This window comes from Pseudochaenichthys georgianus, chromosome 9, assembly GCF_902827115.2.
Source record: "Pseudochaenichthys georgianus chromosome 9, fPseGeo1.2, whole genome shotgun sequence".
In the NCBI taxonomy this organism is placed as follows: Eukaryota; Metazoa; Chordata; class Actinopteri; order Perciformes; family Channichthyidae; genus Pseudochaenichthys; species Pseudochaenichthys georgianus.
In genome coordinates this window covers 42,856,790-42,870,343 of record NC_047511.1, presented here as the reverse complement: position 1 = coordinate 42,870,343, position 13,554 = coordinate 42,856,790, and positions in this window count along the sequence as shown.

Sequence of the window (13,554 nt, the reverse complement as noted above, 5' to 3'; positions counted from 1 at the left end):
AATAACATTCATCTGGCTGCTACTTAGAAATTATTTATCTAATATATCATATTCCAATCACTTGTATATAGACTCTTATTGCACTATTTCACTATTTTTTCTGTGCATCTGTTTTATTGCGTAGCACTGTTGGAGGAGCCTGTGACCTAAGGGGGGGAGGGGGGTAGGACACGTTCGATTCCTGTTTTGAATAGTGTGCCGTAGATGGGTTTCATTCCATTTCAAAGTCCTTTTGGACGCTCTGTGTAAACGTCGCGCATCCGAGGTTGAGGACTGATCACGGGGTTTGTCAAGCTAAGCACATGGTGTAGTCCCAAACGATAGCTGAGGATTCTGGGTAGTGTAGTGTCTTCTGCCGTCCAAAAACTCCGAAAATATATTTGTTTCTCCGAATCGAAGGGGGAAAATACAAAAGCATTGTACACAATTCAAACCAATCAATGTTGTGTAATTAACAAGGACAATTTGCTGTTTTTTAGTCGATGAGTAGTGCAGATATCACTGTAAAATCAATCGACAGTAAGGAGAATAGGCTACTTACTTCCGGGTGTAAAATTATCCGTTATCCAATGGGAATGGACGCTCGTAATACAATACAGGGGACATGATCATTATCTTTTAAATAACGTTAACTGAAGGGAACAATCTATTTGACACAGCTGAAGCTCTGGCCTTCCTTAAAAACTAACTAATTTAATAAAATTAACAGTTGCATTACACACAATGCACGTTGTAGAAATGCGTGTGTGCACCACGACAAAGGAGCCTCATTCACTTTACATTGGGGTTGTTTGCGTGGTGCCGACACGCAAATGTAACAAAGTTCGTGACTCCACCACGCATTGTGGTGTTAAGGAGTCGTGGTGGAGTCACGCATTCTGGTGAGATCAGGTTGTTCATAACACACAAGGGGACGGGCAATAACCGGAAAAGCTTGACATGTCACCTTTAACATCGAAAATATATTTTATTTTCATGTGTTTGAATCCAAAATAAATCTGTCTTTCATTTTTAACAATACAAAAATAAACCTTTACACTAGATGTTTTTTTAATAATAATAATGATAATGCATTACATTTTTTATTAAAGCGCTTTTACAGGTGCTCAAAGCGCTTTACAAGTACACATTACACATATTAGACATGTAAGAGTCATTACTGCGGACATTACCCACAGGAGCAAATGCTCCATAAGTAAAAAAAATGTTTACTTAATAACTTTATTTTGAAAGAAGTCGCCTCATTCAATATATCCAAGATGTTAAACTCCCATTTCCTCTTTTAAATAATGCTGCATGGTGCCCCTCTGGAGGATGCACATATGAGATGCTCCGTAGGGTCTCACCTAAGTTTCCAGAGGTGAACCTGATGTCCTGCAGGACCCCCAAGGATTCAGGGGGAAACCTATGGAAATGGTTCCTCTGTGTGTTTTCGAGCCCATTTCCCCCTCTGAATCTCAGGAGGTCCGTCCAGGCCTGGCAGCCCCTCAAAGACGCCCTTCTTTTGCCCCGTGCCCCTGGGGAGGCCAGCCCCCAACATTTATGCAAAGTCAACAAGCCCTAATTGTAGGATCAGCTTACAAGCTAAATTCCTCTTGAGCCCATTAACAACTGCAGTTAATTATAAGTCAAGCGCCGGCGTGTGAGTGACAGCGAGAAGAGGCGATTTAGAAACGCAGCGGAAGGGTGAAAAAAAACCTGGAAACATTTCAAGTTACATCACGGAGGCTAGAATGCGCATGCACACAGGAACATTAGAGTTTTTTTCTAGTTGGACCTCCCAGACTACAGTAAATCTCGTCTTCATTGGTCTTTGTGCGGGGATTTGCTCTAATGAAGGAGGATCAGAGCGATGAATCACACATTGTCAAAGTCACAATCAGACCAATTTCCCTCCAGCCTCAATGTGTCAGCTCATTCTGCCCTCTAATTACACTTCTGGGCAGCTGAGTCCACATCAATCTAAATGTAAGACGGTACAAACTAGCAGGTTTGTTTGGGGGTTTAATAGTGCTGCATGGACGGCATAGTTTGGTGACAGAACTTGGGAGTTAGCCGTGCACTGGTTCAATCGACAACGAAAAAACAAAGAGGTTGGATCTTTGATTATTGCAGAAAATAAGCTCCGTTGGAAACAAAGTCTGGTACTTTGACAATGTTTAGCTAATCAAATGAAACCGCCAGAAGTCAAATACTAATGTTAGACAATAAACAAACTTCTCTACAGTCGCAAAACTTCACGTAACCAACACGAAGCCAAAGTCAGAATAATAATAATAATTCCTTACATTTATTATAGTGCTTTTCCAGATGCTCAAAGCGCTTTAGATACACATTACACATATTTTGTATACATGCAATGGTCACTGTGGACAATACCCACAGGAGCAAGTTCAGGTGAAGTGTCTTGCCCAAGGACACACCGGCTTTACAGACGCAGCAGCGGCGGGTTTCACCCCTTGATCTGATGATCATTGCACAGCGCACTGCGCCACACCGTCCATCTTCACGCCTCGAGTCATCGAGGCGCTTTTACAAGTACACATTGATATCATACATGTACTGTGGACAATACCCACAGGAGCACATCCGGGTGAAGTGTCTTGCCCAAGGACACAACGGCCTGACGCAGTGGCGGCAGGAGCGGGTTTCGAACTGGAGTTCCCCAGCACTCCCCTTGATCTGATGATCAGATGATCAGATGCACAGACCACTGCGCCACCCGTCCCAAATAAAGAATAGTATTTGGTGTGAGGACGTTTCATAGTCTCATTTAGGCCACTTGCTAGCAAAGTTATGCACTTTATATATACTGTACAGTCCATGGTCTTAAATCACATAAAAGCTTCCAAATGAGGTACTTTCTTATGTCTTAAGTCTATAATCTCTTTAGGGTCTGTTAACTAAATAAGTCTTTCAGGCATCTAATTAAAAAACACTTTCAGGAGAGCTGTTGACTTTCATATCAATGAACTTGAAGTCCATTATTTGTTCCTTATTCACCGTTTTTAAGACTCATTCCTGCACCACTGTTTGAATGTCGCTGGTTCAAGTACTGCGTGCCATGAACAGTAGATGCTGCATGTATGGGTATAGAAACGGCTAAAGAGACGGTTGTTTGCAACATGTCAACTTTTCTTTCCCAGAAGTCCAACCAATCTAAATCTACACTGACAGGCGGACGGATATATTGAATGTTTTACATTTGCTTTTTATTATTTTATCTTAAAATCAAGCCCTAACGACAGAATCAAATGTTTTTATACACAGGAAGACGAGTTGCTGCCAACTTCCCTCCAACCTTTTTTACACTTAACAAGTCCCAGCATGCAGTGTCTGCAGCAACGCTCCACTTCACACATCCATTCATTTCCTTTTGGTGTTTGCATCGCTGCTGTATTTTTATAGAAACGTCTGCTTTTCCGAAGAGCTAGTCCTCCTTGATCTTTCCAACGACATATCTGTTTGCTTCAAATACCTTTCAGTGCTTTATTTGTATTTGTTTAATATAATATCTTTAGTACATCTTTTTCAAATACAACACAAAACATCTCAGACATGACATGACAAGTAAGGTGCGTGGATAAGAACGAGAAATAAAAAACACTGAATAATGTAGGGATCCCCAACTTCTACCATTCCCTATCCGAGGGAAAGAGGCAACGACACGATTAAGTTCGACAGTAATAATGATCAGAAATAAATACACAGATACAGAAAAACAGTAAAATGGCTGAAGGAGGAAACCCTCGTGATATAGAAGATGACAGTGTTGGTGCAAATAGTCCAAGTAAGGGATCCACACTGTCTGGAGAGCGTCCACTGAAGAGTGAACATGAGATGTATTGGTGAGGAATGCGCAGTGCTTTATTAAAGTGAGGAGGACAAAGGAAGCAGCGACAGTGCTACCAACGGAGGCGTCTTCAGGCCTCGTGGCTCTAAGCCTGTTTATTGAATTCTCTGTTGTCTTTATGGAGGCTACGACGAGGCCAACAGGTGCCAGTCTCAAGTGGGATGAGCATTAGGATGTTCCCTTTGACCCCGGGGGGAGACTGGACAGCTGCAGTGTCTGAGTATTGGGGGGTGTCAGGGGGGAGGAATGAATGGAGTGAGTTCAGCAGGTTACAGACAGGGTGTTTCCAGGTCAAGGCCATAGGCAAGTCAAGGAGGGCATTAGCTGCAAGAACTTTCTTTGCATGTCTGAGGGGAAGTTAAGTTGGATCATGAGCTTCGTCAATGCGAAATAAAAGAACGTCTGATTTCTAAGCATGTTGTCTCCGATGACACATAAACTAAGCAATACATTACCTTGTCAATATGTCTAATAATTCAGTGGCAAAGTGCTACAGAGTTCATTTGCAATTAGTTTAATACTAAACGTAATTTATGAAGCCTTTGTTGTCGGGCTGTTTACATTCACTAATGCACTATCATATAATAACCCATGTAATCAAAATGTATGTCACCCTAATGATCCTAAACCAGGACTGGTAACATAGAAGTACGCTGTAGATCCAAAGACATTGGACTGCAATCAGTTCATTGCTGTTCATGTCCGGTGTGAAATCAGAATTGACTTTTTTATTACGTAACCTACGTGCTTAGGTAAAAATACTTTCATAATTATTATTACCCAAACCACCATTTTTGCACAAACCTGACAAAGCTGTCACATTTCATCACGACATTCAAAGAACAACGCAACGTAAGATGTCATAAGTTGTTTAAGGATATGCGGCTGTGGTCGAGCTGGTGACAGCAATGAGTATGTTTCTGAAGAGGATGCCCTGATCCAATGTGGTGGATTGGTATTAACACAAATACCTTATTGACCAGATTGTCAATGGAAACACCTCGCACTTATTAATTACTAATTATAAAATATCACTTGAATGTATAGAAGAATCAAATGCTGAGTGTATCTCAATTAGAAAATCCCCCACATGTATCTGGACTAATTTAAACAACATTACATTGGCCTGGCTGACCTTGTCAAGAGTGTGTTTCCAGAAGTGATGATTGTGATTCCCGTAGACAGCTGAGTGAGCTATATTGTAATAAAAAAGGTGCCGCCACAGCGTTTGGTTTGCTTAACCCTCCACTGGAGCCGTGCGTCAGTCAGCCGGGCACACAGAGAAGAACATGGGGAGATGTCAAGAGATCCCAAGGTAACAGCAGAGCAAATGTTCTCTTCTACTCTCCCTTTCTGTTTTGACTGACTCGGGTACATTCTCCTCACCCTTATGTCGCTCTTATTTCCCGCTGCCGACGAGGAAAGCCCCAAACCAGTCGGCCAGCCTGTCGGTCCCCTCCGCAGAGGGCCCTGCCAATCATCCTCTGGTTCCTCTCATGCTGCTTTCTGAGAGTCTTTCCATTACCCAAGTGCCACGATGTACCTGATGGGGTTAAAGCAATACACATGTTTCAGGGCTCATGGCATTTCCAATAGCTCTCACAGAAATATTCAGAATCAAAATAACTTTATTAGTCCCACAGAGAGGACATTTAGATTGTTACAGCAGAAAAGAGCCAGAGACAGCTTAACGTTACCTACAAGCATGCAAAAGAATTATGATAAAAAAAGTTACACAATTTAGCAGCCAGGTATATATTCCATGGCAGGTTAAGATTTAAAGTATTCAGCAGTTCAGTTGTACTGAGGTACTTCTTCATAGCTCTAGCATGACATCATCCAGGTTCACCAATGTGACATGTTTAGCCTGAGACGGACTTGAACCAATAGGTATTGCACAATTCAGAGAAAAACCCAAATCATTTGGCACAGACTTTAAATTATAAACGCATATGCTCACATTATGTCCAGTGTTACTTTGCTTTCAAAACATATATAATTAGATATGCTAATCACATCAACATCATCATATATTTTAGTAAGCCACATCTTGAGCAACCCAGAGCCATTTCAGTTCAAGAATTCCACGTATTATCCAGCAGCGTTCGTGTGTCTGCACCTGTGCACACATCTACTCTCCACTGCACACCTGCTGCGTCTTACCTGTGTGTACTTATGTAGCTTTGTTTTCTGAACCTTTTGTCATCAAAGGAAGGCTTGCTGAGTACACATGCTTCTGTTTGACAATAGCCTGTTTCAGAATCTTAGGTACACTTAGCGACAAATAATTACATTGTAAAAGGGAGGAGAGAATATCTCAGAGTCACTGCCTGGCTTTTTCCACAGACTTGGCGTGGATTAGGGACACCCGCCGCCGCAGTCACACGTCATCTTCACGAAGCCTTTTGGCAATTGCCTTTTAGAACATGGCCTCAAGCTGAACATGACTTACTCAAAACTCACTAAACAAGTTCTTTTCTTATGATATTCAGGAAAGTTCTTCCTTTCTAAACTGGTTCTTGGCCTGGAAATTCTTATTCACTGCAGATATGTTTAATTCCTAGCAGCACAAACACAGGTGGAACTGATATTGTTAACAATTTCTACATACATTTTTTCCTCTTTCAAACTTCCTTCCTTCAGACACCCTTGCTCCAACACACACTCATCTTCAAACCTTTATTTCAAGCAGGAGAGACGTTGACGTATGAAATACATGTTTATTACCGGGACACATAATATGAATGTAATAATGATTGCCATAATTATTGAATGGAATGGTGTTTGGCGATTAGGTAGGTAGGTGGGACCGGTCTGAAGGGGGAAGGCTTAGCTTGGCCCTGTAGGAGACGGGAGGCGAAAGGGGTGGAGGAGGGTTGCGTATTGTCACCTGAAATGACAACTGACAAGAGGGAAGGGCAGATTTAAAGGGGTTAGCGGGTGCAGCGATAGGCTTGTGAGAATGGAGAGAGGAGTGATTGGTTAGCCCCCGATCACTTATTGAGGGACTGACGGCTTCAGGCCGGGTGATATGGCACTTTGTTGGCGTGTTTGCACAGTATATGTTGTCTGTGGCTGATGATTGTGGGCACCTGGTGTCCTGTGTTGTCTCCTCCCCCCTCACCTGTGTCTTGTTGTGCTGATTAGAGTGTGTGTATTTAGGCTTTGTTGCCCTGTCTGTTGAGAGGGCTGGGTGTGTGTGTGTGAGATCCTTGTGGCTGCAGGATGTGTGCAAGGAGAACAGCAGGATTGAAGCTGTGAACGTTGTGCCCATGATTTTAATAAATGCCCACGTCGGGTTATATTTTTGGACGTTCTGCCTCCTTGCTTGGTCTGGGCCGCTCAACGGTCAGCGTCACAGGGGATGAGAGAGTATTGAACTGACATGTACTATGAATGAAGAGCTTGGTCTTCCTGATTGAACTTGACGGATGCTTTCAGGGATACAAGTTAAATCCTCACACTGTCATGGCTGGTAATTAAATGGAAATCAACTCTAAAACACATTTGTATATTTCAATATGAAGTCATCTCTGTTCATGTACATATCAGGCTCTTGACTGGCCTCCTATGTGTAATGTCTCCTTCTGGTTAGGTCAGTGTCTGATAGAACTGACCTTGTGCAGGAAAACAGAAAAGCTCACACCTTCCAGCACATCGAAGAGCTGAGGCCACTGTAGGTTAAACAATCCCTGTATTTTCAGAATGTCCCATAATCCACGTACCTACTGTACTAACTGTACATTTGCTCTTACTAGTCCCGGTGTGGGAGTGTGACCCGGTTGTGTGCCTAGTATTAAAAAGGCCCCGTTTGTTGTCACACAGTAAATATGACTCTTCCTATTGATACTGGCCTTTCCACATAACAACAGAGGGTCTGTGCTTTGTTAAATAGTGGTCCGAGATAACCAGATCATTTGTTTTGTAAATGTTGATTATGCAAAATGTAACTTACACCAAAGACGAAATGCGGTTGGAGTGCTATCAGACAAAAACAACACGCATAGTTGTTACGCATAGTTGTTAAGGGAGAACCACCGTTGTTGTAAATTACAGCACCACCACAACACAAGGTGTGAGGCAAGATGCATCATGTCTAAAAGACTGCATTTAACTCTACACTATATAACCTGTTTAGAGGACAGTTGATCTATAAACAAGGCAGTCTATGACATTAGTTAAGATTAGCTAAGGCCTGCGTAAGCAATACACATGACAGTCATATGCCTATCTTTCTAGGGGCTGTGTCATCATGCCAATCCTAGGAACATAGCTATTATAACTGCAACACAGTGTCTCATGAGTGTCATCCATGTAGTCATCCGGCTACGTAGGGCCTTTGTTATCCAACCCAGTCTCACGGCATTTCGCGTTATAGTCACGACATTTAATCTATTGATTCGTGTTCACCAACACGATTTTCCCCTTTTTTTCGTGTCACACAGAACGATTTTAAAAGCAATGTATTTCTATTGGTAGTATGTTTCGTGCCTGCACCACGTCTTTTTGTCCGGTCGGGTCTTAAATCGTATAATGTCGGACTTTTTTTGCCGTCCGTCAGGAACTGAATTTCAAAATAAAATAACCGGAAACAGATACACACCCACGGAACTGATTACCCAAGATCCTCACCTATGGTTGAAGCTCGGTGATTGGATTGTTTAGCCGCAATGCACGTTGGGATATGGTGTTTATGCGATATGAAATCCGAAAAAAAATAAAAATAATGATACTTTATACCGTGTGTACTTGCTTTTCTCTTTGGAAGTCATCACATAACGGCATTGTAATACACGGTTCGGCTTCATTAAATATTACATATCTGCCGTAGTTCTCTATTTATAGAGCCCTGCTGAGAAGACTTCTAGACAAACAGGAAGAGCTGCCGCCAAAACTGAAAACGCGACGTGGATCATAAATATATCAGCAATTAAACAACATCTTCAATTTCTCTTCACACAATACGTCTCCTCGCAATCAACACTAATTCGGCTGACTTTTATATTTGATCCAATTGGTAGATAGGCTGTATTCACACCATACCGGTGCACAGCTGACTTGTAGTTGTTAAAGATATTACTGATTTTCTTTGAATGTAAATACTGAGTTGAGAGAATAGTCAGGGGTTTTGGGTGATGGGAGTCACATCTATGGAATCAGAATTTCAATAGCTTACCATTAAATGACGGATATACCTTTATGTCTGTGATGTTATAGAAATCAGATATTAATGTGTAGAAGTAAAACATGTGAAATAGTATAGCAATATCCTGTAAAATTATGTGAAAACATGAATAAAACTACACATCTTCAGATGTTATACAAGCATAAGTGTCCTAAACTAATAATACAAAGTTATTATGGCTGTGTGTATCTTGTGTGCACCACCTAGTGGTTAAAGCACGTTATTGAATTATGTTTTTAATATGTTATATTTGATGAAAAAAAAGTTAAGAGGACAGGTTGGAAAAAAAGGGGGAAATCATGTCGTGACTATAACACGAAATGCCGTGAGACTGGGTTGTGTTATCATGTGATACTCTGATATAGAAGGAACATTCAGTATTTTCCAACAGAAACATAAGCTATAAAGAACAACAATACCCTTAAGGAAGCATCCATTGGCTGAGGTATGTCATATCTAACTTAAATCCTCTGAATAGTGTGTGTTTCGTGCCTGTGAGGTAGCATTGATGGATATGAATGACAGCACGTGGAACCTCACTCTCAGTGTCAGAACAGTAACTGATCCCCTCTGTTTAAACCAGAGGAGGCTAATGTCAAAGCCAAAGTCAAGCACAACCGTGGAAAGATCAATATACACAGATATCGACTGCGGAACATTTCACCAGAGCCCTGCCTCTTTTCTTAGTAAGAACTCAAGTGACTTTATTCATTGCAATGCATGATGCAGCAGCTGATTTGTCTAACCGATGCACACCTAGTGGGCTTGGCATGCTCAAGTTCTTAAGTGCATTTTTTATATTCTGCTTAAGAATCCATGATATTAGTATTCGGAGCGTTTACTGTGCCGCTGGTTGTCCATTGGTCTGGATGCTCACCACCACTTGTCTGCATGTTATTGATCTAATAAATACTAAATATATCGATTGAGTATTTTCACTTTTTACCTTGCGATTCTCACAGCAAAAGATGAATCAATTGGCCCCATGATGCATCTAAACGAATCGATCTTTGAGTAAAACTGGACAGAATCACAAATCGCTTAAGACATCTAGCTTTCTTTAATCAGTTTGGGAGGTGACTGATTCACACGTGCTAAACACAAGCTTACCGTTGCCTTGATGAACAATTAGGTGAGATTCAACCCTCCTGTGTTTGGGAGAAGATACACCTGATGGAGATCTGCACTGACGGCCCACCTAAATTACACGGAGGATCTCTATTTTTAGATGTACCAGTAGTTAGATGGTGATTCAGTGACGCGATTGCTTAGATTGCTTATCGCCCACTTGTATTTTGTATAACAGCTTTACAGAAACCTGGGTGATGTCATGGTGTCTACGTATGTCCACATTTGTTCCAGTTTATGGTTCAATGACTTTGGTGACTATTTCAGTTTGTTTCATAATCCTGCTTCTTAAACAAACACATGTTGGTAGAATACACATGAAGAATCAACACACTCTTCAAAGTAAGTTAAGTAAAACCTGCTCTGGTTTTCCACTTAAATCAAGCCTTAACTTAACTACAACAGTAAATGATAGATTCAGTTTTTCCTCCACTCTTTACTTGTATGCTTAATCTACAAATCTGAAAAATTCAAAAGTTCAATATATTTAAAAACAAGTAATCCCAGTGTAAGGTCACATATCTAATGTGATGGGCTTTTTCTATAACTCAAATCATAAAGAAAACACTGCATATGTGCAAATGATGCCATTAAAAGAACATTACTTTTAGAGAAACAATATATCATTCTGGTGCATGCTTTCTCTATATGACAACAATATCTACATTTGTAATTAAAACAGAGTAACATTTCAAGACCTTAATTCATTCGTCAGTCTTTCCATGTCTCTCTCTGCCTCCTAATCCCGAGGTGTGCTGTGGCATGCATGGTGTGAGAAATCAGGAGCTGGCCATCTGCCAAGCCAGTCGTCAAACAAAGTATTGATGCAAAGGCCTCTGGGATTTTCCTGCCCGTCTTTACACTGAGTAGTATGAAAGCTTTGCAGCCAGGAAAGATTACATGTCTTCTTTTAAAACCTTCCGCTGTCTCTGCCAACTGCTAAAAAAAACTCCAGGAAACGACTTCAGAGAGACGGGGGGTGGATTTCTTGATAATTCAAAGCTGCGTAAGAAACGCCGATTTGGTGTTAAGTGTCATTTCCCGTAGGAGCGCAAACTCTTCTGCCTTTAAATGAGAATTTAGACACAGAACGTTATTTTATAGGGGTGACAAATTTGAGGTATCTCTTGTGGCTTTGGGTGACTGTTTCAAGGCGGCTTGCCAACTCGCTCAGAGGGAGCCAGAGCTTTGAGTGACTGCTGCACCTGACCGTGCGCAATCCTGAGATCAGCTGCCGTCTGCCAATGAACACGAGTGTCTGCTCATAGGGTCCCTCCCACTTGGCACTATCATCCAATGATGATGTCTCTCTCAAGAATATCCATTTTTCTTCCTTCCCATAAGCCCTTTAATGAGTTGATGACTGATGTGGTATCTCCCAGCAGGATGGCCACACACACAAATCTACTACCTGGGGTGTATGCTCTCAGACAGTTGTTCAGGTCATTTTTATCTGATATTGTGCTGCTGTTTATCTTCAGTTTTTCTTTCCGTCTCTACGGTAACTGTGTAGGTCTCAAGTGACATGAACGCCACGGGGAGTTCCCTTTTTGGATTCTATTTATGTTAGCTTTATCGTGGAGACATGCAGCTGGTAATACTTGGATTTGATCACTGAGACTCATTTCTGATTCCTGACACATTAAGTAGAAAAACATTATTTTGAACACTTAGGAAAATAAGACACAATCCAACCCTGGATCAGTTACAGCCATAAGAAAACTGTCCAATCAAATGAGAAATCTTAATTCGGATTTTATTGTCATTATCACCGGCTGTGTTTTATATATTTCGTGGCAAGACGGACCATCATAATAAATGCATAACCAGGAATTGTTAACTGCATGCATATCTTAACATAGACGCTGGATTTGGAAAGTAATTGGTTCTTGTTTCCGAATGAACGTCACCTGAACCTAAAGACTCAGTGGAAGACTACCAAATGTGCTAATACGTGTTTAATCTCATACCATTGCATATCAAATGGGGTTGGTCTTATTTCTTGTTATTGCCACTCAACAGGTTTTACATGTCAGTCAACTTTAAATCGCAAGTACTTAATTGCAAAAAAGGTAAGCATGCTAACGGGCTAACATGCTAGATCAAAATAGTGGATGTGGTAGTTAAACCTTTTCAACATCAGCACGTCAGCATTGTCATAGTTAGCATGATGTTAGCATTACGTTTGAAACGCCTCAGAACTTCACAAAACTACTAGCAGGTGTTTGAATCTCTTTTGAATATCCTTGTGCTTTATTAAAGTGAAAAACGAAATTGTTGGTCTGTGTTTCCAAATGCTTAACTGATTGCATTTTATTTTAAGGCACAAGTTCAAACCAACAGTAGGTAAGCATCAAGTGTGTGACTCGATGTGTGCGATCCTAATCAGTGTCTGTCTGCCTGTGTTTAGGGGTGTCTCCAGTTGGGACCGACACATAGCTGCTGATTAAGACTCGCTGCAGTAAACGTAAAGTAAGATGTAACATTCGTCATCACCGCTCTCACATGAAGAGAGCATTGTCACTAACAAACCTGCTGTTTCTTTGACTCAAAAACATGTCAGACTCTGTCGTATCTTGTATGCGAGCGATGTCTTGAGCCCAGCTGTGTGTAATGCATAAACCAGAGATGTTCAGTCTGGCTTGCATGCTAATTGCCTGTGGGGCTCTTCTCCAGGCAACGCTCCTGACTAGACCACCCATGGTGAGGAGTGGGTGCATTCGTCTCCATTTCAATAAAGCGTGTCATTATCTCCTCTCCTGTGATGTGCCACTGCACCACTAAAAGATAAATGCTCTAATAACATCCAGGACGTCTCTGAGGAAACATGATTGATGTCGCTAACTTTGTTGGAGCGTTTAAAAAGGTGTGATGGTGTATTATGGAAGGGTTGCTGCTGCTTTGTGTCTCCGTGCTATCTTCAGGATATATTTAGACGAGCGCGGCTTGGTCTGGCCCTGCCGCTTTTGCAGGGAGGATTTGGGGGTTACGCATGATTGAGAGTAGGTGGTGCTTGATGCTGGAAAAGCTTCTGCTGAGCGTGAGCAGACTTCCCTCCCCCTCTGACCAAATCCTCTTTGGCCACCGGCCCTCCTCTGTGCCAAGGCCTGCTGCGGAGGCTCTGAGCTAAACCAACAACTGGGCTGCTTGATGAAAGCATGAGCAGCGGGGGGGCACGCCATGAACCCAGGGTCATCCCACAGTCCTGATGACTCTATCCCCGGTTCCCCTTTCAATTGCTCATAGTACTAAAGCATAACGTTCCCTGCAGGGAGCTGATGTCCTTTTAACAACGCTGGGCTTAACTGAGCAGAGCTGTTGTAACGCTGACACTGGCTGGCACATGCACACTGCAAAGTATGTACTGTATACAGTGTAGTTAAATGGT